Source organism: Amblyomma maculatum, chromosome 2 (assembly GCF_055883805.1).
Source record: "Amblyomma maculatum isolate TAMU_Amacu chromosome 2, ASM5588380v1, whole genome shotgun sequence".
Lineage (NCBI taxonomy): Eukaryota > Metazoa > Arthropoda > Arachnida > Ixodida > Ixodidae > Amblyomma > Amblyomma maculatum.
Window position 1 is genome coordinate 121,659,799 of NC_139345.1, and position 27,388 is coordinate 121,687,186.

The window sequence follows — 27,388 nt, forward strand, 5'->3', positions numbered from 1 at the left end:
GTGTGTAGCTATTGCTATGTAGGACTAGAACCAGGGTAATTATTGCCCAGGATGGCAGTTAAGGTATTTACATTAGCTGCAGTTTCGCCCTGTTGTTACTGCATGTTTGTTCCACAGGGCTTTCTTTGTGCTGCTGCTTTATGTAAGCATTGATGTGTGCAATAGAATACATTATTTTAATCCTAGAGTTCCAGAAACCAAATCCAAGCGTATTGTGATATGTACTTAAAACAGAAGGTGGCTGTGACATTAGAACAACTAAAAAAAGAGAGAGTCCATGCAGTGTGTTATATACCAGGTGGCCTAGCTTTCAAAAAATTGATGTGCCCCAGCCCAGTGAATTAATTCAGCTACGGGCTGTTGAGAGTTGCCTGTCCAATTTTGGTTTTCATCATTGAATCTTATAATGATTAAGACTATATAGTTAGCATCTAAATTATTGGCTTCAAAGACAATTGTATCAAAAAAGAAGTCGTAAACTGCCTTCCAAAACAGCTGACAGAAATGTTTGCACCAAAGTGCCTTCTATTTTGCATAATTTCTTTTTTCATGATCTTAAATGGCAACAAGCCCAATAAAGGATGCGTCTGCATGACAGCAATTTCACTTCAATGTCCCAAAACATGGCTAAGAAAACAAAATCGGCTTTTGTCAGAAGTGCTCTCCATGGTGTGGCTCTACGTGGTGTGGGTGAGAGATATGTGTGAGCAGCTAGTCACATGGTAGCTCGACTTGGAAGGCAGTTAATAAAATCTATAGAAATCATACCGTGATGCAAACATTGTGGGTAGCTGTTTTTCAACACTATCTACAACTTTAGAACTGATGGTTTGCTCCTGGGGTCAATAAACAAGTCACTAATTAGTTTTTACTACCTGCAGAAAAACCATGGCAAATGGAAAGCCACTGGAGACTAGGGCAATCAACTCCGAATAGTTCTCGGTTGGTTTCACTAGCCTAGACCAGTCTACCTAATTTAAGGTTTGATTAAATTTAGCCGGGATACTTGGTATGCATGGTTTCCTGGCATCTCTTGGGGTCAGCTTCAAGTAAAACGGTCGTGACGCAGCTGTGGTCTTAACTGATATGGTGGAAGCTGTACTGTAGTCTCTTATCAGATGCTTTGTATTGGAAGGGGGTGCATGCTTCTGGGATCCTGATGAGAATAAGAAGCACTTTGGGACCAATGGTTTGATTTGGTTTGTGGGGTTTAACTCACAAAGTAACTCGGGCTATGAGAGACACCGTAGAGGAGGACTCCAGAAATTTAGACCACCTGGGGTTCTTTAACATGCAGTGATATCGCGCAACACACGTGTGCCTTGCTTTTCGCCTCCATCCAAAAGCGGCCGCCAAGGCCGGGATTCGATTCCACATCCTTGGGAACAGCAGTCGGGCGCCGTAACCACTGTGCTACCCCAGCGGGGACTTTGAGGTCAATGTATATGAGGTGGGTAACTACAGTGTGCATTACAAGTACACATAAACACAGCTTCCTGTACTTTGTCCTGTCGCCACTTTGCGTAAATTCTGAAGGGCTTGATCCCAGTGCACTGCAGTGATAGCTTGTGGGAAAAGAAAAGAGGAAACTGCATGAAGAAACAAGGAGAACAAGAATTGCTACATAGTACAATTGCATTTGTTCTTTCCTACTGTCCTTGTCCTTTAGCAGCGTTTTTGCCAGCTTCACAAGACCCATTTTAATGTGTTGTGTAAAAGCTTTAAGAGCAAGCTATGCCGACATATTTTCCACTGAACAAATTTTTGTTCCATGAAACACAGAGTTGTAATTATCTTGCACCCTTTCCAGGGCAAAATGTCCTTCTTGAGTCCCGCAGTTTAAAACACACAGCCTGGTTGTTTGTGTCATTACCGTAACTAAAAAAGAAATAAGTTCACATATACAGGTACACCTCGTTAAAATGTATTTTTGTGAACCATGTATTTTTTATTAATAAGCACAGCAATGCTTGCAAACAAAACTGCCACTGTGGTACCGAGGTTTATATTATAGTGTGTGAGGACTTTTAAGGCTCTTTGTATTTGCGTAGAAGAGTAAAACAGACTGAATTACATGGCTGTTACTCTGTGAAACTGCCATCATACTGTTCATGGCACTGTGTACAATATTTTTGGAATTCATGAATTGTGAAGCACCCTGAGACCTTCAGCTCACACACTCTGCTCCCAAATCACTTTTTCTTATGTTAAAATAGCAGTAAATCACCACTGCAACGCTTGACAGTTCATTTTCTAGTCATTGCACAAAATGAATTAAGCTGCCCGCTTAGATTGTAACCATTCTGTTATAAACTTATCCTGCAAAGCTAAGGTAACACTCTGCATAGGTGCAAAGCAGGGTAGTGAATCTGTGAATGCAAACAGCAAATCCAATCCAAGCAGGAAAGGAATAAATTCAGATTAAGCTACATGTGACCTCAGTGTCAACAAGTCAAGTGTTACATCCATACCTCAGAGCTTTCATAGTGGACCAACATCAGCATTATAGAACCAATATCCATGTGATAATGCTTAGCACACGATGAAAAGATAAGGTAATTAATATTTGCAATGTGGTATGAGACCATGCACAGTGGTGGCCATACAGCAAAAGTAAACTGATATGTGAGAAAACCCAGTTGATCATTTTGCAAGGTGCAAAAAGGTTTAGGCGAGCAGCAAATGTAACAACGACTAAAAAAAATCTATAATGCATCCTACATTGTTGTAAGGTTCGCACACGTACATCGTCAATATCACTCAGTAGGCAAGTAATCATGGGCGGCACAGCAAAATGAAAGCAGCAAATAGGCACGGACAAGAGCATCGACGACATCTGGTTTTGATGGCATCGGAAATATCTCAATTGATACCCCTTAGCAAAGAAATGCAGCTGAATAGCTACTCAATACCAATGAAACTGAGTTGGCATGCAGTCTGGCGAGAGTAGAGCTGTCAAAGCAACAAGTATAGGATGTAATGTGTGCACCTCCATAACAGCATCATGTCAGCATAAAGCCTACATCACATCATTTGTCTAAGCAGTTATCCAATGAACTTAACTCACTCAAGTTATGCAGGAAGAAAGCAGATGGTAACCACAATAATTTCTTCAATTGTTTTCTTTCTTTTTATACCAAATATGTTTTCATACTGAACATGCCTTAGGTACACCAAAGTGTCCATATCATGAGGCACAGTTGCATATGGTGTGCCTTTTTTCATAAGCATAACCTCCCGCCGTACTGTACTTTTTTTCTTGGCATCGCGTCTAATTAATGCTTTTGAAGACCTGATGTGGTATAAAGTGTTCAGCCCATTATATACAGAAGTGTTCAGTCGACCGATTCATCGCACCGATACTTATTACAGACATAGGTGCACATAGCTAGCAGGTAATAAAAATACACAGGAAGGTACTCTCAAAGTGACAGCTGCCGTGAGAGTACACGATATTTTCAGTTTACACAGTGCCGTCGCGCACCCATATCAGCACAAAGCGCAAACCGCGGAATAGTGGCATATTAGTAGCCCGAAAGTCGTGCGGCTAACGTCGTCGAAGGGCTCCGCGCTCGCACGGGAAGGGCTCGGCAAGCACAGCACATACACGGACCGCGATCAACACAGGCGATCGACACGTCGCGGAAACAACGTCGTGTGCTCGTTTCTGTTACGGTCACAACGATCAGCGGAAGGGGTGCCAGACTAGCTGTCACCAAGTTAATTTCAGCATTAGGAAAACACAGTGTGTGACAAACTTTTCAAATATGGACAGTCCTCTTCCTTGCTAGGAAGCAGTCGCTCAAGTCGTAAACACTTTCGCAACACATGTACGGGCACTTTTCGATGAGCTGAGAAGCCGATTTGTGCGCATGAAAATCACCGTGAAGTACTGGCCGTCGGCTGTGAAGATCCTCGCGGCTAGCGATAATCATAAACTCATCGTGACACCAGTGCGACGTACACTTCATCGGTTGGAATATCAGTCTTCAGCTCAGCGCAGATAAGAGTGGCGCATATGATCCGACTTGAGGGGAAATCACAGTCGATAGGAACACTAGTATTAGCAATGCGCCCTGAGTATAATGGTTTTTGCGGCAAAGCAACAACTACTTCTACGCTTCGTTCGTCGCTTCGCTTCGTATCACTGGCGGCCATGTTGGCCTGGCGAGGTTGAGGAGGAGGAGTCGGAGATGTCGCCTACAGAGCAACCAATAGCTGCAATCCGGTCGCCTTGCTGATCAGCACGTGCGGGCAAAAAGTTGAGATTGATTCAACTTTTCTGAGGACGAAGGATGCTGGTGAGCGCTACTGTATGCCCCTCCGGACCGGTCGTCTCGGTGCGGCCGCATACATGCGAAGCGGGTCTAAAAAGCAACCGTACAGCAGCCTTTAAGATGGCGCTGTTCGCTGTTGCGGGCTATGGTGCTTCGATGGGAACGCTCCTCTACCCTGCTTCGAGGCACCCGATTGTACAAGCCCAAATGTATACTTTTGAGAGACTACATGGATAGTACATCGCCAGCGCTTCGTCACGCGTAGGTTGCGAAAACGTAGAGCCCTAGCGCTGTTACCAACACTCACATACTGCGCACTCTTGACATACTGGAAAATGGCCAGGTGTTTATGCTGCCTTAGCTGATGGCGCGCGGTACTCTACTTTCTGTTATAATATTGATAGTGCCACTAACAGTGTTTTTCAATTATCGGTATTTTTATATCGACTAAACAATTTGCACTATTGATAATATAATTTCTACCTTGGCATGACAAGTTAACAGCCTTTTTATTCTAGAAGCGAATATGTACATGCTCATAACAAATTCTGCTATTCCAAGATTCTAATAAGATATTTTCTGTTAGAGTCCACAAGTGGAAGTCTCTATTGCCATAATGATTTAATCACTAACTAAAAGTTCTCGCTCATTGAGCTGTCCCGTTAGTCATATGCAGTAATATGCAGCAATATGACGACCTAAATGTTTTTTTTTTTGTAAAGTTGTGGAGCGTCTTGCAATTCTCGATTCTACTGCTCGTAAGACCTTGAGCCAAGCAGCACCGTTAAACCTTCCTTGGCTGGTCATACACCTTCACCATTGCACTAGAACACAAATGAGCAACTCGATAAAGTTACGACACAAAGCGACTTCAGAGGCTGCTCGATTTCTTAGTGATGAGTAAGGCTGATAAACTGATTAGTGTGAACTGTATTATACGCGTCTATTAGGAGAAGCATTTTCAAACGCCTCAATTAGGAGCAGTTGGTCAAAGAAATGTGAGTATTACGCAGCAGTAAGGAAGAATTTTGAGTAAAGAGTGATATTCGGAGCGAATGTTTAGTGCCAATTGTACTGAGGATAAAACTTGGATACCGAAATTTAACTCCAATATGGCCTTGAATCAATTTTACGTGAAATATTTCATAATAGGCTTTAGTGTGTGTGTCGCTTTGCCTTGTACGTCAGAATATCGCAATTTAAATGAAAATCAGCAAAACGGGAAAAAGCCCCGTGGTCAGAGACTCATCAGTCCCTGCCAGTATTTTGCATCTTGCGCCCGCCGTAAACCTCTGACACAAAATTTCATCAATGAAATCGGAATCCAGTGATCAGGCGGGTGCACTAACAGAGTGCGGCTTAGATTAGAACCGCACCATCACGCTGGTAATTTAATATGTCCAGGGCCGGGGCCGCCGTAATTAAATTGGCGACGGCATGTCGCCCACCACCCACGCAACGAGCGAGTGATTTACTGCTGACCTTTACCTGAATAAATCAAGTCAACAGGGCGCAACGACGCTACAATATCTATGTCGTAAGGTGCGACAGCACTGATTTCAAGAATTCTTTTCTTCCAGACAGTTGGAACGGGGAAACGATTGCAACACCCCTATGAGTTACGCTAGCTCCAGCTCGAGAAACAATGCTTTCTTAGGCTTAGTATACGAGGTTGCGCATAAAAGTGCCTTAACGAAGTCACTCGCGCTCTCATTACGTAAGTGGCGTGCATGCGGCTGATGCAATAAAAAAAATAACGCCGAAACTGATAGTGAGGCCTGTTTGATATAGCCCGCCACACAATATACCCTGAAGAGACGATCCTTCAATTGACGCTCAGCACAATGCAATACAAAACGGAGCGTGCATCCGGATCAGGAGCAAGCGTTGTAGCTCGTTGTGTCCTAGATTCGTTGGAGCCTCTTAATTGGTTCCGCAGCCGCTGAAAGCGCAAAGCAAATGTGAAGTGTAAAATACTCCACACCACCAAGATTCATGGGTCATGCTTTAACTCCTTATCTAACGCACAGCTCATCTACTGCACGCTGCCTTACAGTCGCCAAGGCCTACCGCAGTAGCTCACAAGTTTGTGCAAATTTTGCCGTTAATTATTGCCCTCATTCTTTATTTGTGTGCCGACAACAGTGCATTCTGCTAGATGCTTTTGATCCGTTTTCTTAGATAACGTTTCGTCTTTTTCCATATGGGAAATAATAAATTGGGTTGTTGCATGCTACAGGTGGCGGGATTAGCCTTACTTATGCTGCAGATATATATATATATATATATATATATATATATATATATATATATATATATTTGAAGGAAAGAAGCCAACAGTCGTCGAGGCCAAGGAAAGCATTGGGGATTGTAATTTGTCTTTTTTTATATTTACTTCAATAATCACATAAATTAGTAATGTAATCCTGTCAGGGGAAAGATAATTAAACGCAAAGTAGAAGTAAAAACAACGTGCCGATGGTCGGAACCGAACCCACGACCTCTGAATATCGCGTCCGGTGCTCTTCCAACTGAGCTACATCGGCCGCTGTCCCCCCTGCTACTTTCTTGGGTATTCTTTTGTTTGTGTACGAACGTTGAGAATGTTCACCAGCGCCACCCTCAACCATAGCGGCGGACGTGGAACGTCCTGTGTTACCGCCAGCGTCACATAGAACGTGATCAAGAGCGAGGGCGAAAGCTGTGCTAGAACCCTCTTACGCTACCTATGGGTTCTTAGTTCTGGCAGTCTTGAAGAGGTTACCATCCTATTCGCGAATCAGGCGAGACATCTATTTTAGCCCAACCCAGCTGGTCATAAATTTTAGGAGTGGCCTGGGGCACATTTGGCGGTGGCCCGGACTAAATTTGGAAGTAACGATCCAGTTACTTCCAAATTTACTAAATAATTCGCGACTTCGATTTGGTCCAAATCCATAGGTGAAATTTTTAGGGTCCCCAAGTGAAAATTGCGGGGGACGCACGGGCTAAATTTGGAGGTCACCATCCTATCCACCATGGACCAATTAGGCGGGACATCAACATTTTGTACCCATGGCGAGAAAAGGCACCCCTGCCACGCCGACGGCGTACGATACTAGCGACTGCGTTCTTTCGTCGGAGGTCAGATTTCGGCGTCATTTCAACTTCAGGAAGGCTCTAAAATCACAATGGCATGAGGACGCATTTTGCCTACACACGGCGGCGGGATCTATCATATATCGGACATTTTTACACGTAGGTGAGGAGAGCACAAAGCCAGGGGAAACCTTGTATTTAAGTATCTCCTATAAGCACTGGATGGCATTGGAGGTCAAAATGCGAACTTTCTTCGGGCGTGTTAGATGCTCAAACCACTAGTCGATAGCTGCGGCTGTGCACGCATTACGTGTGATTCTGTTGGATTAACGTAACTGAAAGCATCGTTAGGTGCTTTCTATTGAAACCAAGCACGTCCTTATTCCAGTAATGGTCGCTTCCCTTCCCAAAAATAAGGCAACAAGAAACTTGAAGTTATAGTCTTCCTTAATAATACTCCTTACGCTTATTTTCACCTCTGTGTGCGCGAAAGCCATAAAAAAGGAAAAATCTCGCTAGCCGTGTGGTATTCATTTGCGTAATTCTTCTCGACGTCATTTGGGAAATGCCTCGTGCTCTCACATTAGGGCTGTTGCAATATTAAGTACAAGTGACCGGACTACCTTTCTTTCTCATTGAATTAGTGTCAACCCATTCACATAAATCTCAAGCAAGTTGTACTTTAAGCAAACTTGACAGTGCCTCGAGCTGGCGCGTAGCTCTTTCTGTATAATAAAAAGAAGCATAAAAGTGGGCGGGAGACAGGAGCCGAGGCTTCGACCCAGCTTTTAGGAGATTAAGTTTGGTCCGCGGAATCCATGCCTTGTGGCCATAGTTGTACGACGTGAGTGAGGGGCCAAGCTCACGGTAAAGTTGCACATGCCGTCTTTAACAAAAGTAACAGAGCATCTACCTTATCGTCCAGAGCGGTCCTGAAGCTGAGCAGCGGAGATTCGTTCTTCTGCGCAGGTTCTTTGTCACCGGCTGGGAGAGTAAATGCTGTAAGCTTGATTCTTCGTCAAAGGCGGTTTCTTATTGTTTACCTTAAATGAATTATCATTAGAGGGAGGGGAGGGAGCATATTTAGACTTTAAGAAAGTAATTTGTTCGTTGCAAACACGTGCGGTTAAACATACATATTAGGCCCGGGGGGGGGGGGGGGGGAATAGGCACGGCAAATTTTAGGAACAGTGCAAACGGTTTCAATTTACATTCGCGCATAGCATCAATGAAAATGATGATTTGGCATCATGAAAAATATTTAGACCTTAGAGGCAGTGTTTACGACGCTGTCCAAAAACGGGATAAATGATTCGCATGGTTTAACAGGGCAAATGGGGAAGTTTCTTACCGTAGCGAGAAAGCTTTGGAAACAATGACGTCTTAAATTTATCTATACGCACCATTGACAGTCCTGAAAGCGAGAAATAAAATGAAAATACAGCAATTGGAATCTTTTTATATAAATACTAAACGACGTGCAGTTCTATGCTCTACGCTAGAAAGTGGGTATGTCATATTTTAAAAAAAAAATCGTCCGGAAAGAATTGACACTCTCGGAAGAAGCCGTTTGTTCAGACATTACTGGGGGTGCTCTTGTATTAATGTACAAGAATTATGGTTTCAAAATCTTAATTTATATAGCAATAAAATTTATTTCCCAGCCACGCGGTTTCTAATATGTTTTTGCAAATACACACAGGGCTCTGTAGCCAATACTTGAAGTCACAAAGCCAAGATATTGAGATTGTGATATAAGATTGTCTGAAACTACAAATACAAGATGCAAGAATTGTAGCCTCACAGTGCTGCTTTACGTTAAATATAGCGGCAAAAATTAAATATATCTGCAAGAACTTACCCGCGTTTGCGCAGCGTAACAAACGCCGCTCTATAGAAATCATTGCCAAAATTAAGAAATGAGTAGCCATCAAGTAGGATCTCAAGGGTAAGTGGGCTCGACATTACGGCTGTTTTCATTCAGGATGACCTTGTAACAACAGCCCATTTTATAAGAGCCATCTAGTGGAAATCTGGAATGTTCCCCGGCAAAAATTCTCAATATTGTCTTGGGGCCTGAATGTTTTACTTTTTTTATAAAACGGAAGGCAACTTGGCACAAATCTCTTCAGCAAATTGTTCGTCAGGAAGGAAAGGCCTTAGTTTCTCTAAATTGTGAATTTGTCTAATGGTCGGTAGGATGTGTTTCACCTGGACATGCTAGTTTTTCTGTACTATTCGTGCGGAAAGTCAAAGTAAATTCAAATGTGACATTTGCTATCAAATACGCTGGTTACATTTGCTATCAAATACGCTGGTTGCTCTGAAAGGATATTCTATAAACCGGCGTGCAGCTTGAGCCCTGTAACCAATTTCATTCCCTGTTCTGGACGCGGCGCACCTGCCTGGTAACTACTTTACCAGCCAGTAGCTGTGAGCTTTTGCTGGCGAATGGCAGTGGATACCGGAACGAAAACTGTCGTATCTAAATTTTCACTTGAAATTGTTCGACACATTGTTTACACAACCTATGTTAATGCGGTATTCAAAACAACCTAGTGAAGGCGTCATTTAATATCCAGCTTAAAAATGCTTCTGTACGCTGGACCCTGCAGCTCACTCCTCTCTCCAGCTGCACATCCATAATTCCTCAAATACTTCAGTTTCAAGTATATTTCAAGCAATTGTTTCTGTAGTTAAATAAATAAATTAAAGTTAAATTGGTTCACAGGAAGGGAAAGGCGCAGTAACTGTCACACTTGCTCTGTGGACACCCGAACCGCGCCGTAAGGGAAGGGAGGAAGGTGGGAATGAAAGTGGAAAGAGAGAAAGAGGAGCCGTAGTGGAGGGCTACGGAGTAATTTCGACCACCTGGGGATCTTTAACGTGCGCTGACATCGCACAGCACACGGACGCCACTTCGTTTCGCCTCCATCGAAACGCAGCCGCCGAGGCCGGGATTCGATCCCGGGAACTCCGGCACAGTAGTCGGGCGTCTTACCACTGCACCACCCCGGCGGGGCATTTCTGTAGTTGGCAAATTCAGCTTTTGTATTTTTTATATTACGTCCGCACAGCGAGCTTTATGGTGACTTCTGGAGTGGATTGTGTTATACTGTGAGTGAATGTGTGTATAGATGGTGGCAGCTGGAATGTAATTTGTTTTACTGTGAATGAATGTGTGTATAGATGGTGACTGTTGGAGTCGAATATGTGCTATTATAAGTGCTGTGTGCATAGTGGAGCAGATTTCACAGATATAAGGCCTTTTTTTTAACACACAAGTGACGCTACGGTGGAGCATACAACTCAACTCGCTGGAGCTGGACGGTCGATGCTCCAAGTCCAGGGCTCCGCTGGCGGCAGACGACTGGCTGACTACCTGGATGATTCAGACATGCTGGTCCAATTTGTCGCTGGTCAGAACCGTCTCTCACTGCCCGTGTGTCGGGTATGATTGAGACTATGAACTGGATTGTCTCTCTGGTTTGTCACAGAGGAAATGTTAAGCTGCAGCAATGATGCGGCGGTCTGACGCATCAACCAGAAGCACGATCGATCCGCGCTGGAGCTAGTTTGAATCCTGCTCCCAGATGCGAAGTTTGTGTATACAGAATGTCTATTGCAGTGTGTGTGAAAATAGACACCACGTTGGCGTGCCGATGACCTCTATACATACTATCGAGCAAAAACATAAGTTACGAGTGTGATTGACCGCATTATTCGCCATTTTATATCCAGTCGTGTAAGGTTTTCATAAAGTTAGAAGTGGAAGCTGCAAGGCCACGGTGTTCCTTTTACAACAGTTTCTGCGCGCGCGTCAAAGCTATCAGCGCAGATGCTGAAACCAAGAAGTCACCGTACCACGCGTCCGCGCCTTTGCGCACGGCCCAGGCCCTTTCGTGTCCTTGAGTTTTCAGTCAGTTTCTGTTGCGGAAGTGTAGTTGCTCTTTTTTCTTTTTGTAAGCGAATTTTGGTAAAGTTTTCTTGTTGCTGTTTATAAAGTTAAATTTCATCTGTTGTTCCGTGTGTATCATTATTTATTTCCTCGTGTCAACTACACGCCGCCTGCGAAGTCCCTAGTGAAGAGACTATGTGCACAAAAGAAGAAAGACCACAACAAAATAGACTTTCACTGGCCTAATTAGGGTTCGTGTTTGATACGGTAACATGAGCTTAAAGAGGACAGCGTAAATTGGAGAGCTATTGCAGATGCACTTGCTTCTCAGCGGGCGTAATTAGGCTGAAGATAACAATGATGAAGGACGTGAAGGTTTCAGCACATTTGTACAGATGACGTTCTATTATTACACTGTGTGCTTTGTGCGAAGGGTGAACAACAAAAACTAGGACGGCGCTTAAGCTTCATTTTCACAGCAGACGCCATACCGTGTGCGCCCGCCTCATTTGATGCTAATATGATGTCACTTAGACATCACATGCCTACTATTAAACTACGTTGAGGTTTCAGATTGGCGTATTTGGTTTTAAGGAATGTTTAAAATCGTCGGTAGTTTGCAAACATTCCAACTCGGCTTTCTCCGCAGACTTACGGCGCTGCGCTTCCGTTTTTTGACGTTCGTATACATTTCGTACTCCGGCATCCCATCTTCGCCTCAACCATATAGAGATTATTCACATGACGTCATTGCGGCTGCATTGGCAACATAGCACAGCACATGCAACCAAAAAGAGAGAACAGAGAGAGTGCCTACGGTGTTTGTTAACGCCGTCATCAGTGAAAAACGAGCTCTGGTTTCCCGGCCGGTTGGCGCTGCAAAGCGTCTCGGGTGCCGGATAAGGTAGCGGCGCGCAGCAGGGAGGAATCGAATTACTCTAAACTATTCCCGCTGACGCGTCGGAATTTTTTTTTTTTTTGTTGCCACAACTGCAACAACAGTGGTGCCACAACTGCCGCCCTCTGAATGTGATAATGAAAAGGGTGTGTGTTTGTGTGTCCCTTCGCCTTCTCAATATCCGCCTGACGATTTCTCCTTTGTCGCCGTGTACGTCCTCAAACGAAGCACCTGCACTATTACACGCATTACAATGCCTGACAATGTTGTCGCAATGGGGCAAGTCACAGGTCATCGCCAGTGTTCAAATCCAGTGGCGCGAGCGCGCGCGCGCGCGCACGCACGCATGCACACACGCACGCACGCACGCACGCACGCACACGCACACACACACACACACACACACACACACACACACACACACACACACACACACACACACACACACACACACACACACACACACACACACACACACACACACACACACACACACACACACACACACACACACACACACACACACACACACACACACACACACACACACACACACACACACACACACACACACACACACACACACACACACACACACACACACACACACACACACACACACACACACACACACACACACACACACACACACACACACACACACACACGTTAAATTATTTGTCTACGCCACCGGTGAGCTGAGCGGCATAGGCAGTCATAGGCAAAAGATTGTAATCCCGAAGAGCTGCGCTTTCAAGCGCTTTCGCACTTTTAAAAGATGGAGCTTTATTAACAAAAAAGAATACCATAAATTAATTGTGTCGTAGATCGATCGGCTTCTTACCATAGAAGCCCAGAACTCACGGCAGGTTCCTACATATGACAGGCCAGCAGCAGCTGGTGGCCCGCAAAAGTGGGGATACGTCTTTGTGCTGAGTCGTTCGTTGTCATGGTAAGTTTTATAACTTTTATTTTCCTTGAAGACTGATATGACAGCCTAATTCTGATCTTTCACTTCTGTTTGTAGCAATCGGAGACGGGGACTTTTCTCTTTCGCATTTGTCACCTGCATGTGTCGACAAAATAGTCATGTAGCCTTAGCGAAGGACGGTAAAAGTAGCGCACAAAAATTAATTCCTATAATATATATATAGCCTAAGTTCTGTGGGAGCTTGCGAGCAGAATAAGCGTTCCTTCGTTATATCAGTTATTTAGCGATAAACTACTTAATACTGCAATGTTTCACTTTATTATGGAACTAGAGAAGGCAAGTTTTAAAAATAACTTTATGCTTTCTCATTTTGTAACTGTGGTTTGGGTGTATTAAAAATTACCATGTTTCGTTTTACTCCACGCAAGACGTATTTAAGGGGAAAGACCACAGTGTTTGTTAAAAAGCCCTCGTACAACATATTCTTGGCAATATGATAAGAATTTGATTAATTTGGAAGAACGCACCATGGTCAAAGGAAAGAACTATTCATCTGTGCTTGTTCAAATGCCAGCCTTTTTTCTACAGCTCGTGTAAGACATCAGCAATATTTCGCCGAACTGAGACGAGCAACGTGCCCTATTAATCTTTTTCAGGTCGTCTTGAAATAATACAACCATTTTTTTTTATTCAGGTTATTACCCTGCTTGCTAAGCTTTGGATTTTAGGTTTCATGCCTATGCTTCCAATTCGCTCCAGGACCTGTTTACACCACTTGTTACGCCATAGCGTTATCGAACTAAGGTTTTATTTGGCCGCATAAAAAGCTGTACCATTATCTTCTCAAATAGATTAGTAAAAATTGCCCTGCACAAATCTGGCTCTAATATTCGGTCAGAACGAAAAGCGACAATCATTGCAACGTCCAGAAACTCCAATTCGTAAGAAGAGGTATTGATTGTGTAATGAAAGCTGGGAGTTAGCGTAGAAGTGCTCAGGGTGAAGACATCCTGCAAATTTGCAATAAACACTGAAATAAAAACGTGAAATACCCTCGCCTGACTTGTCAAAATATGGTCGTGATTAGGCCCTGTGCAAGGGGATGATAAAGCGCATTAAGGGTATGTTTATTTTCCTGAGCCCTTCACATCTAGCAGCTGTTTTCTTCTTTGGTATTCAGATATATTTTTTAACGAATGTGGTAAAATAGACCAACAAATCAATCCTTCCTTTGCGGTAAACATTTATGTTGCTTACGGTAAACATTTATGTGAAACCGGGCACCCTTATGGTGCCCGGTTTTGCGCTGCATTTCTGACAGTTATTTTGCAACATGATCGATAATTTTGAACAGCTAAAAGCAAGTGCAACTTAATCCTACCATATCAGCATGGCCTAAGCACATTTGGAGAATAAAAGAAAATAAGCTTTAAATAGTTATTTCGAATGAGTGTTGCTTCGCTTGAAAAGCTGTGAGATTTATTTATTTATTTTATTTGATTTGTCTTGTGCGCGGCTGCAAACATTCCACTTGATTTAAATGCCAGACTTGTCTCATTGTACATTTGGGGACAGCCTTGTTCCATAAAATTTTGCAATTGCGTTCGATACGGCTGATAATTATTTCTAGAATTATATGTAGCGATTTAAAAACACTGAACGGTAAAGAATATTTGAAAATTCACGCAATTAGAAATTGGTACCATAGTAATTTACGGGAATACATTTCAGTCTAGGTGGAGAATCTCTTTAGGTGTCCCCGCTTTTTTGCCATGCAAGCAGTTCTCATCATTGAATCATCATCGCGAGCATATTTATTATCTTGCTTTCTAACTCATCATTTCAACTCTCACCTTATCCTCTACTACCGAATCCTGTTTATAAAATCTGGGCGTAGGGGTAGCAGCAAGAAGTGCGAAATAGGCACAAAGGCTCAAATATATGCTAGCTACTATATTGTAGTATATAAAGACGAAAGCCTTTCTTTAGCCGCGCACGTACATTAACATCGATATATTTCATGATCTTGATAAGCACCAGTTCCATCAACTTGACTTTCAAATACACTGAGCGCAAACCGAAAAAAAGAAAAAGAAGGATACCTGCGCTCACACCAGAGCGAGACAGCCGCATGAAGAAACAGTACGGAGCCGACATGCAATACGGTGAAGCAAAATACCCCAAGGAGCACATAACCGAAACCCGATCATTTCTCACATTGCCTTTCGCGTACCACAGCTGCCGATACAAGAGGAAAGGTCGGTAAATGAGTTGCCCCTCGATAGACATACTGTTCTGTTCGCCTGAGGTTCTGAAGGAATCTAGAAGGGAACGCGTGAGGTCAGCTGAATGGTCAATAGAGGAGCACAACGGATGGATCGGCCAGATGCTCCTGTGAGGGAAACTTATACCGAAACAGAGACCGCTATATTCTTTGACTTGGTGATATGTGGCTAGGGAAAGGTTTTTTGCACATCACAAGGCGCAGACTTGGCAGGAATCCTGACGCAGACACTTATCTCCGAGCGGCATTTAGGTGCCCACCGTTAACGGCCCTTACAAATGATCTTGTTGAAACGACCACAAACACCTTCCATGGTTCCCAGCCCTCCCATCGCACTATATCATGTCTTAGTTTGATTCCGCTTATTGACCAGCACAGGGAATACATGCTTATCGAAGTATTGTTTCAAGACCGAATACCACTGGGGTTTCAGGGCCTGCTAGACATGAACTGCGAAAACTACCATTGCGTTCATGTTCAGAGGGACATACGTAATGACGAACAGCAAGATGGTTTGCTACAGGCCATGGTTGCAAATCAGATATTACCAAAAATGTGTTAATATCTGCAATCATTGGCGCTGCGATGCGTCGCCGACACATACAATTTAATTTGAACGGCAGACTTCTGTCAATATGCGCTCCTACCATGTCAGCTATCTTTTTATACTTAGAGTTCGGCAGCAAAACTTTAAAGTACTTAATATTGTTACGGACGACAAGGAAGAAGAAGCGGGCAGTGGCGCGGGCAGGAGCACTCGCGCTAGGCCCGCCGCGAACATTCATTAAACGTCATCTACCATCGTCATCGGTCGTGTTCTGTCTCCTGTCTTCATCGGCTTGCCGTATTGTAACATTTGGTTGGAGGTGCTGGGTACGACATCCCCATCCTCGCCTTGGAGCATCGAGGCCATCTTCAAGCCGGGACCATCACCGAGGGCCCGAGCAGCTTCGCCCCAGCCCTTCAAGCCCAGACCTGAACAACTACCACCGCCCAGCCCCCAGCCCGGACCTGAAGACAAGGAGAACAGACCAATCAGAACCGAGATGAAGGACCCGAAAGACCCGAATGACCCGAAGGAACCGATGGACACGAACACGCAACCCCCGCCCAAGCTGCCCGACGTGACCTCAAGCCATCAGTCCCATGAACTCTGGTGACGGATGGTTGACAGCTCCAAGAGAGGCGGATCACCCACGCATCAGACATCGTACCGGCAAGCCGTTCTATTCTTCCTTCTTCCTCTTCTTCTTCAAGCATCCAGACACGCCCATCATCACGCCATAAAATCATTAACATCGCTAAACTTCCTCGTCCACGATCGGGACGATCGCTCGGTGGCCCCGGGTCATGTTACGGACGACAAGGAAGAAGAAGCGGGCAGTGGCGCGGGCAGGAGCACTCGCGCTAGGCCCGCCGCGAACATTCATTAAACGTCATCTACCATCGTCATCGGTCGTGTTCTGTCTCCTGTCTTCATCGGCTTGCCGTATTGTAACAATATGTATGAGTTCTAGAATTTATAATCATCATCATCATCATCAGCCTGACTACACCCACTGCAGGGCTAAGGCCTCTCACATATTTCTCCCCTTAACCCGGTTCTGTGCTAGCTGCATCCACTTGACCCCCCCGAACTTCTTTACCTCATCCACCCACCTAACTTTCTGCCGCTCCCTAGCTACGCTTTCCTTCTCTTGAAATCCAGTTTGTTACCCTAAGCGACAATCGGTTATCCTCTCTTCGCACTACATGTCCTGCCCATGGCCATTTCTTCTTCTTAATTTCCACTAGAACGTTGGTAACTTGAGTTATTTACCCCTACCATTTTTCCATTTACCCCTACCATATTTACCCCTACCAGAATGTTACCCCTACCATTTTTCGTTCTATAGCCCTCTCGGTTGTCCTCAACTTAAGTAGAACTATCGTGGTTAGCCTCTACGTTTCAGCCCCATAGGTGAGTACAGGTAAGATGCAACTGTTGTATACTTTCCTCTTGAGCGATACCGGTAAGCTGCTAGTCATAATCTGCGACTACTTGACAAATCCGCTCCATCCCAATCTTATTCTTCTGGTTATTTCCTTTTCATGGTCCGGATCTGCAGTTACTACCTGTCCTAAGTAGACATAATCGCCTACTACTTCCAGTACTTGGGTATCTAATGTAAACTGCTGTTCCTTCCCGAGGCTCTTGAACATTACCTTAGTCTTGTGCATATTGATTTTCAAGCCTACCTTTCTACTCTTCCTGTCTAGGTCATCAATCATTATTTGCAGTTCATCCCTCAAGTTGCTTAGCAAGGCAACGTCATCAGCAAATCGCAGATTACCGAGGTAATCTCCATCTACCCTTACCCCTAACTGCTCCCATTCCAAGTCTCTGAATACCTCCTCTAAGCAAGCTGTGAATAGTACTGGGGAGATTGTGTCTCCTTGCCTAACACCTTCCTTTATTTGAATTTTGTTACTTTCTTTATGCAGAACTATGGTTGCTGTGCAGCCACTATGTATATCTTCCAGCACTTTCACGTATGGCTCGTCTACCCCCTGATTTCGCAATGCCTGCATCACCGCCGATGCTTCAACTGAGTCAAATGCTTTTTTGTAATCAATGAATGCTATGTATAAAGGCTGATTATATTCCGAGCATTTTTCTATCACCTGATTGATGGTATGGATATGATCGATAGTAGAGTACCGTTTTTGAAAACCTGCTTGATCTTTTGCTTGATTGCAGTCTAAGGTTGTGCTGATTCTATAAGTGATTACCTTAGTAAATACCTTATACGTACAGGACAGTAAGCTGAGTGGTCTGTAATTTTTAAGGTCCTTAGAGTCCCCTTTCTTATGAATGAGGATAATGTTTGCGTTCTTCCATGGTTCCGGTACCGTCGATGACACCAGACACTGCGTATACAGGGGGGCCAGTTTGTCTAGCACGATATCCCCCCCGTCCTTTAGCAAATGTGTAGTTATCTGATCCTCTCCAGCTGATTTCCCCCTTTTCATAGTTTCTAATGCTTTCTTGACCTGGTGTCAATTTCAGTATTCCAGCTAAACGCACGCTTAATCAAGTTTGCCAAGGGAAACTTGAATTTCCCCTTTTATTTGAAACCTTACAGGAAAATAACTTTGAAACCACAGGATTTCTTTTTTCCCTGCCTATATGGAAGCGCTCAAAGACGGATCTGAATTACGTGTGTATACCGAGGGTCAACGACATGCTCATCCGTTAGTAAATATTGAGATTCTACTCATTTAGGCGCGATACAATAACAAACTAATGGAATATCTGAACAGAATAATGTCTACACGAGAAGCTAAAGTGAAAGACATTAACCTATTAAATTAGATATTACATTTTTATTCTACTCTTTTACACACAGAGCTTTAACCAGTCAATGCTTTTAGTTTGAGCTGGTTTACTTGCGAAGCTAAATAAAATAAACTGATAATAATTGAACTAGACTATTGAAAGGGAATTTAAAGGTTTGTCGATACCCGGAAAAGGTACCGCTGAAGAGCAGGGCGATAAAACACACACTGCTGGGACTGCTGATAATACCTAAACCCTAGCAAAGTACATATAGGCTGCCAGGAATTACTGGTGTTACCTTAAGCAGGGACTGCAGTGCAAAATGAGCGAACGCGCCTAGCTCGTGGTTGCTTTGAAATTAAGAGAGAAAACAAAGAAAAAAGCATGTCCGATGACATTTGTCATGACAGCGACAGCTCTGCCCCTAAACCAAATCAAGCATGAAGCTACTTAGGTAGTGCAAATAATAATAATAATAATAATAAACAACGAAGGACCCTATCCACCCACTGAAATTTGTTAAAAATGCTGGGGCGAAAGACAAATTAGCAACGAAATATACGGAAAAATATCACATACTGGCATTTACCACCCAATTTACTGATTGGAAAATGTTTCCATCAAAATAATAAAGTGAACACTATCCTGAGGCTGGCAAGTGCTACTTCCCGACAAGAAGTCTCACGCTCTGGTTTGGGTGATCGGGCGTGAAGATGAGGCGGCACGATGAACGTGCGATCCGACACAAGGGTGAAGATTTGGCCGGGCCACCCAGGGCAGAAGCCTCGAAAAGCTGAATCGACCATCAGGTTCGCTGCCAAGGCTGGGGAGGCAGCTTCCACCCGCAGTGGGACACAGTAATTTCCTCTGTGCCGACAGTCAGACTGAAGCTCTTGTAGGTTTGCTGTCGCATTTCTGTTACATGCACACAGCTAATAGCGAACAGGCGCTGGCACACACACACCAGCATACACAACATGCAGCACACCCGCCAGCCGCACCGAACTCCGATGTTTGCCACCGCGAAAGGAACGAGACAAGTGCTTAGGCGCACGGAGTTGAAAGGGGAGGGGAAAGAAGCAAGCACACACAAAACGGAGAGCTCGCGGCCTACGCGGTATAGAGCGTGGCAGCGAGGAGGAGAGTTGAAATGCGAGCCCGCGACGCAGGGGCCGCCGCTGTTTGAGAGGGAAGAGTGGAACGCGGGAGAGGAGGAGTCACTGTCTAGCCAGTGCGGCCTTCCACGTAGCAACCGCCAGCTGTCTCTGAGGGTGAGTCACCGTCTAGACAGCTTGGAGGGGGCCGTATACTGAACTGCCATCATTTTCTTGATATTTTGAATCGCTCAACTTAACCGACCAAGCTCTTGTGCACCGGACTGCCGCCGCATTTTAAATGAAAATGCGAGTTAGTAGACGGAAAGAGGAGCATGTAGCCATAACCCAGCGCCCTCCTGGGTTAAGGAACACAAGGCGTAATAATTATAGTGCAGCGAAATCTGCAGAATATTTCAAATATTAGGAGTCGAAGCTATTTTCTAAATTGGATACAATTAACACTAAGCATGCAGGCCATGCTGAGTGTAGAAACATTGAAGCTCGACCACATGATGCCAATATTGAATATTTGCAGAAGGTAGACGAAAGCCATATAGTGCTGATATACAATCACTATGGCGCGTACATAATATAAGGCCCCGATGAGGTTATATAAAGTCCTGTTGATGCCAGGCATATGGCCCTGGTCTGTCTATATAAGGTCATGACGATGCCATATATGCCCTTTATCAGGCCACATAAGGTCGCGAGAATACCATATATGCCCCTGATCAAGCCATATAAGGTCCCGTCACCCATTCAGATATGGATTATATGTTGTATGATATGGCCAAATCTGAGCCATATAAGGGCAACATTTTGCCCATATATGACCTTATCTGGCCCAGATAAGGTCTAATTTGCTGCCTTATATATTTGTATCTGGCAGCATATGTTCCATATCTGGAGCAGATATGGGATTTCCGTAAAGCTTAGAACTCGAGAGCGAATTTGATCATCAGCGCTTTTATAACGTGAACTTTTTTTCACACAGCACGCAGTGTTTTCATAATGGTGACTACTAGGGGGACGAGTTTTGGCTTGTTGCGCTCTGCGTCAGTGCTTTATTGGGCCCGCATGCCTCGCCAAGTAAATTAGCGGCTATCTGCGTAAACGGTGAGTGAAACTAGTGCTAGGGTGCCTAGCACTCTACTTTTCTGTATGGATGGCGTATACGCTTATGCAGCGCAATGCAGCTTTGACGTTGACCGTACATCTGTAGGCTTAGCACTTCGCGTGGTCTTACTCTTCATTCGACATCAGTGTGACAACTGACGCTGGATGACGAAGTGCCATCACGTGAAAACCATTTCGAAAAAGCGTACACGCATAACGGTGATAACATGGGGGCGGGTGTTTTAAAAGAGAGAAGAGAAATGAAGCCAGTTTAAACGTTTGATTATGCGTTCTTAGAGGCATAGGTAGTGCCTTCACCCACCTCACAAATTGAAACCTATGAACATCTGTCGGATCACCCGATATTGGTAAAGTCCTACTTAGCAATCGTCTACATGCCATCAACTCTCCTTCCGTATGTCATGATGTCATAGTGAGTGTCGAAGAACCATTCTCCGGAAAAAAGTTTGAAGCTTATATGGCATGAGAGTTTACAGTGTCCGATCTCGGCCGCTTGTGTTATAGTGTTTTGAAACAGTTTAGACGACAGGAAAAGCGCTCGGAACAGGGAGGTGTGGCAGTGCGCTGTAGAAAGGTGGTTTCTTTACCTTAGCACGTTGCATTTCGATCCGTCTGATGGTTCCCTCGCCGTCAAGACAAAGATCAACTCTAACATAAGATAACTCTACATAAAAGACTAGGAAAAACATTGGTGACCTGCGTGGTTATATTGCAAAAAAGGCTTGCAGCTATCCGGGGATCCAGATTGTATATAGAGCAATGGTTTTTATGAAGCTAGATTCACAGCACTAACAAATACGAATTCACAAATAGGCACGGACAGGTCAGGCGCTGAACTCCAACTGCGCACACGCCTTCGAAAGGACAAAAAATTAACATTATTTTTTCCGTCATTTTTTTTTAGCACACGCAAAAATATTTGCAAAGTGAGCGCCCACAAACGACTTCACACCACTGGCAAGGCAATTAATATCACGTTGGGCCATTTCTACCTAATCAAATTAAGGAACCTTTCACCACTAAAAAGTGATACCGAGGTGTCACTGATGAAGTCTGGTCCCTTAAGATATGAGACGCGTTGAGCACGTCGCGGGCGAGTGTGTCCCTTCTCTTGCTTAAACTCCTGATTTCTGTGAGCTTTGGCTCAAACGTTGGCTTGAGGTCGCACGATTGGCAGTGAGCGTGTAGATGAAAATTTGGACCATTTTTTCATAGAAAGCTTGTGCTCTGCAGCGCGATCATTCACAGATCGGCCAGTTTGACCAACGTATAGCTTGCCGCAGGTTAACGGGATTTGATATATGGCCCCGGTGGCACATTTAGTGCACGTACGGCTGAAGATGCTTCTTATATAGAGCAGCCATTGGCATGTTTTCTTTTTTCATCGGCCAACGGCCTTGCCTGTGGTGTGGAGGCGTTTGTGGGCGTTCACTTCGCAAATATGTTTGCGCATGCCCAACAAAAAAAAAAAGAATGTAATTTTCTTTTTGTTTTGATGAAGTGTGACCAGCTGGAGTCCAGCGCCGGTTCTGTCCATGTCTATTTGGGTCTTTGTTAGAGCTGTGGAACATTTTCTTTACTTACAATGCATCAACTAGCCCAGCTCTTGGTTTTACTAGATTCCCAAACTGCAAGTGGACGTCTTACGTCCCTTTCCGCTGCTTTGCGGGACGCGAAATACTCACAGTAATCAGGCATTCACTTTATTGAGCACCTTACTAAGCACGCAGGCGGCAAAGGATCTGAAACTCTTAAACGGGTTTTGCGCGGTAAAAGTTGCAGTGAATCAGTAGAACGTTGGTTTTATCTAGTTTTAAATAGGATCTATTTTACGGATGATGGAAAACAGACTGTGAGGTAGAAGACACACACAAACGCTAAGACCGGTGCTACTAAATAGTGGCAAGTTTTACAATTTGAAAGCAGCCGTTAGTCTCGGTATTTTTACCTATCGCCTTTGTACTAGCTTCCTTTGCATCACCATCAGGATTAATACTACACTAATGTAATTACGGAGACTGCTGGTCAGTGTGTGCAGCTGATTTTCAATAGATATTTGTGTCGTTTTCAAAGGGCAAGCAAAGATGCAGAGATATATTTGTGTCATACTGTACCCCTGAGACAAACAACAAGTTCGTATCTGAGCGATCAGACTATTTGCACATTAGAAGGATTTTGTTTTTATTGACGAACTTCTTTAATGGGGATTGCCAAAATAGCCACCTTTTTTACCCCTTAGGCTGTATTCGAGGGTACCTTTTCATGAAAATTTTTTATGTGCGTCCCTTCAAGAGGTTTATATTGTTATTTTTGTACGTATATTTTGCTCCGTAGTAAGCGTTAGGAAATGGAGGAGTCGCCATTTTAGCCCGTAATATTCAGTTCATAAAAAATATTTATAGCTTTATCCTGCTCTCAGAAGCAATGAAAACTGAATGAGCTAACAAAGATCTTATAAATAGATACGGCTGTATCATCGCACTATTTGTTTTGAACTATCTGGGGATAGACATCTCATTATTCAGGTTTCAGGTTTTAATTAATTTTCAAAGCACAGGATCAGAGGTAAAGTGGGGCAAACCTGTGAAGTAAGGTGGACACAGCGATAAGTTGTTCTATTAAGCTGCTTTCTTCAAGAGGAAGAATATCTTATCAGGAAATTTTTCTGTTCAATCGTTCTTAATTAATCAACAGTTTAACTCTCCTCGTTTTTGTTTTCTTTTCTAACGATCTAATCTAGACACACCTCAAAATATGCTCAGATCCTTAATAACGTTACCACGCTGATATGAGAACCTTGGTGGGTTCAACGGACCAACGTTATGGTGTCCTTTTGGCGGAAGGAAAATAAAATTTACGAAGCCATAGCTCACGTCTGTCTCATCAAACCCTCGCCGCCGTCATGTATGTATAGTGCATACAAATCTTTAGGCTCACTTCTTACTGGGCAATACAAATCTTGAAGTTCACTTCTTACTGGGATTGCCTGTACTGCAGCTTTAAGGTGACAGTGAAGAGAAACGAAAGCTGGGTGTATCAATAGGGGCGTCGCTCGTCTATTATCGAACTTAACATTTTCAGCGAGAGCGGCGAAATGAACAAGCTAAAGCCTAAAAACGGAATAGAGGTGACGCCACAGGCCTATTTCGATCGACAATGTGCGCGCCGACGCCAGTTTTTGGAAGGTACAGATTTTTTATGGCCATTCTTGTTAATATGGTTAATATCAGGTTAATATCAGTTAATATCAGGGTCGTTTCGGTGAACATGCAAGGCTTGAATAAATATATTTCGGCAGAAAAATGTCTAGCGCCAAAGTTTGCTGACCAATGTGTTTTTTGATGCAGAAAAAAAGGGTCAAGTTGCCCAGAAAGCGACAAAGGTCAAATTTTTAGTAAGAACAATAATTGAACATTTACCACAGTGTACTTTAAGACGGTAAAAAAACCACACTGTATAAATGTTTCTTATAAACTTTCACTTCACTTTTGGTCACCAGTGAGACGAAATGTTAAGACGCGCTTTCAAGGAAACAGTGGAACTGGTGTAGTGAAGCATGATGGCCCGCATTTAAGCAAGACGACGAATAGAACGCCGGAGCGCCGGAGCGCTGCTCGAGCTCGCTTTGGGTGCCTATGCTAGCTGTTTTTGTGTCGGCCGCAGTGCAGTTTACTGATAATTATATTCCCGTTTCAATACGGGGTAAACCACCATTCGCAATGTATTCGAGTCAAAAACTATAATTCCGTTGTTTGTTTTTTCTGCGTGGACTTCACGGAGGAATTTGGGAAGGAGAAACATGGGACGTAATAATTGGCGCGCATTTGCTGTGTAGAACAGTGCCCCCAGCCGCGCAGCTAGGTACAACTGTGCCCGTATGTAGCGAATCTGGCAAGGAAGTTCTTCACTATAATGGCGTGTACAAAAAAAGCATAAAAACAAACCCTTATAAACTGCTCTGCAAGCAAACGGCCAAAGTGGTGCTTTCTCTTGCGGAAGCTACCCATTCGAAAAAGTCGAGTGTGTGCTTTGTCCGAAATGTGAACAACTTAGGCAAGATGAGCAAGGTGTTCAGGGAATTCCTAAGTGAGACGTAAGGGCATATGGTGGTTATATCGCTTATTAAGGCTATCGCAGATACATCTTAGCAGCAGCAGAACGTAACGGCCGGACACGCACCTTAGTGGGTATCGCCATATGATCGAGGTCAGAGTTTTGAATGAGGTGAAGGGCAGCGGATACGGCGACACTTCAACATGGATGAAGTCCCTACGCTTTTCTTAACATGTGAACTAACTTACGCTGGAGATGACCACATTCGATTTTGCACGTTAGGGCACGTTGCTTCCGAGAACGTCGTTTTATGTCCCCATCTTTGTCTGAAATTGAATGTGTGTTGCTCATAGCAGGGCATGCTGCTTCACATCTTCTGCAACTAAAATAATGAATAAAACTGTCTTCATCATAGCTTACTGCAATTTCCGCAACTGAGCCGGATTTCCATTCTCCTTTAATTTTCGCATTTTCGTTGCCATTTATAACAATGCTCACGGGTAAGTTAGGATGCTTTCCAGTATCACGTGGGAATTGCGATACGAAGGTGCTCTGATATGATAAAGGCTGATTGCCAAAATATAAAGAGGGATTTACAAAACGACTGCCATTTTAGAGGCCGCCGCAGCTGCTTTTTCTTTTAAATATCCAGAAAAACCTAAACTGCAAGTTATAGGTATGACATTTATCGATTCTTTATTAATTGGCTCGAATATGACGATTAAAGTTATTGTAAATCAATTCACACATTATACGACTCTTGCTGTTTTGCTGTTGGCATCCTTGGCCCACGCAGGATATATACCGGGTGTCCCAACTAACTTGAACCAAGGGATACAAAATAATACATTTGAGGTAAGTCAGTGAAACCAACTGCATTCAACTGCCAGCCTCCTTGCGCACTACAGGCGATTTTTTGTTTTGCAATTACTTAATTAGCTAATTATGTTAATTTTTCTAATTGATTAAATATCGGCTTTAGACCAAACATGTGAATTGGAAACTTGTAGAGCACCTTCAGAAACCCCCATTCCATTAATTGCGATAAAGAAAGTCTCACGCGTATCATTTTTTTCTGGGCTCGAAAGAAAGCCCGCGAAATACAAATAATACCACGTGACTAGTGCATTTGTGCGCCGCGATTGTGGTGCTCTCAGTCGTGGTTTGAGCGAACGAAATTAGCTGCGGCCGTGTCTCCTTTACCCCGTTAAAGCGGCAGGCCGATAGGCCTGCGATGGCTTCTTTGCCCGCGTCCGACAGCCGGCCCACGTGATGGTGCAAGTAGCACCGAGAGCGGCGAGCCGACAGCACCGGGATTCTAACAAACCCTCCTTCTCTCCAATCAGCGAACTTTACGGCAAACGGATGAGCGATAAGGTATCAGCCACTGAATCTGCGCATACAGGCTTGGTTTGGGTAAAGGGGCGAGATGACATGTGACTCGACTAAAATTAGCGATGCACCTTCATTTGCCGGTTCTTTATAGTCATCCGCCCGTCGTGATGTAGGCTGCTGCGGTGCACAGGCCTGGCCAAGATCGCGGTGACGACGGGCGAGCTCGAGCTCGCTCCAACCATCGCCAACATTTCTGCCTGCCGCTGCAACGGGACCATCGGGTCACGGCCGCAGCTGATTTCGTTCGCTCAAACCACGACTGAGAGCACCACGATCGCTGCGCTCAAATGCGCTAGTCACGTGGTATTATTTGTATTTCGCGGGCTTTCTTTTGAGCCCGGAAAAAAAGATACACGTGAGACTTTCTTTATCGCAATTATTGGAGTGGGGGTTTCTGAAGGTGCTCTACAACATTCCAATTCACATTGTTGGTCTAAGGTGAATATTTATAAAATTAGAAAAATTAACATAATTAGCCAATTAACTAATTGCAAAACAAAAAATTGCCTGTAGTGCGCAAGCAGGCTGGTAGTTGTATGCAACTGGTTTCACTGACCTACCTCAAATATATTATTTTGTAACCCTTGGTTCAAGTTAGCTGGGACACCCGGTATATATATATATATATATATATATATATATATATATATATATATATATATATATATATATATATATATATATATATATATATATGATGCCGCGAAACATGCAAACCTCTTTTTGTTTCTTGGTTAGCAGTCGCCCGCATACTGCCTTATCACTCTGGTTCTGGCACACGAATTAATTCTGTATTCTTTCTTTCTTCAAGCTTGTTTTCGCGCGGCGCAGGTTTATCAGTTTCTTTGTTGCGTAAGCTGCGCCGAGATGTGTCTCGCTGATTCCGACCACTTGCATGTGTTTCTGCAATGTTCCAGGTTGTGCTAGTCACCGTTTGCGGCTTTATCTCGATGTTTCTGTGCAGCCTTTAAATTGAGCGTTGGCGGGTGCGACTGACATCCTTTGTTCGACGACTAGCGAG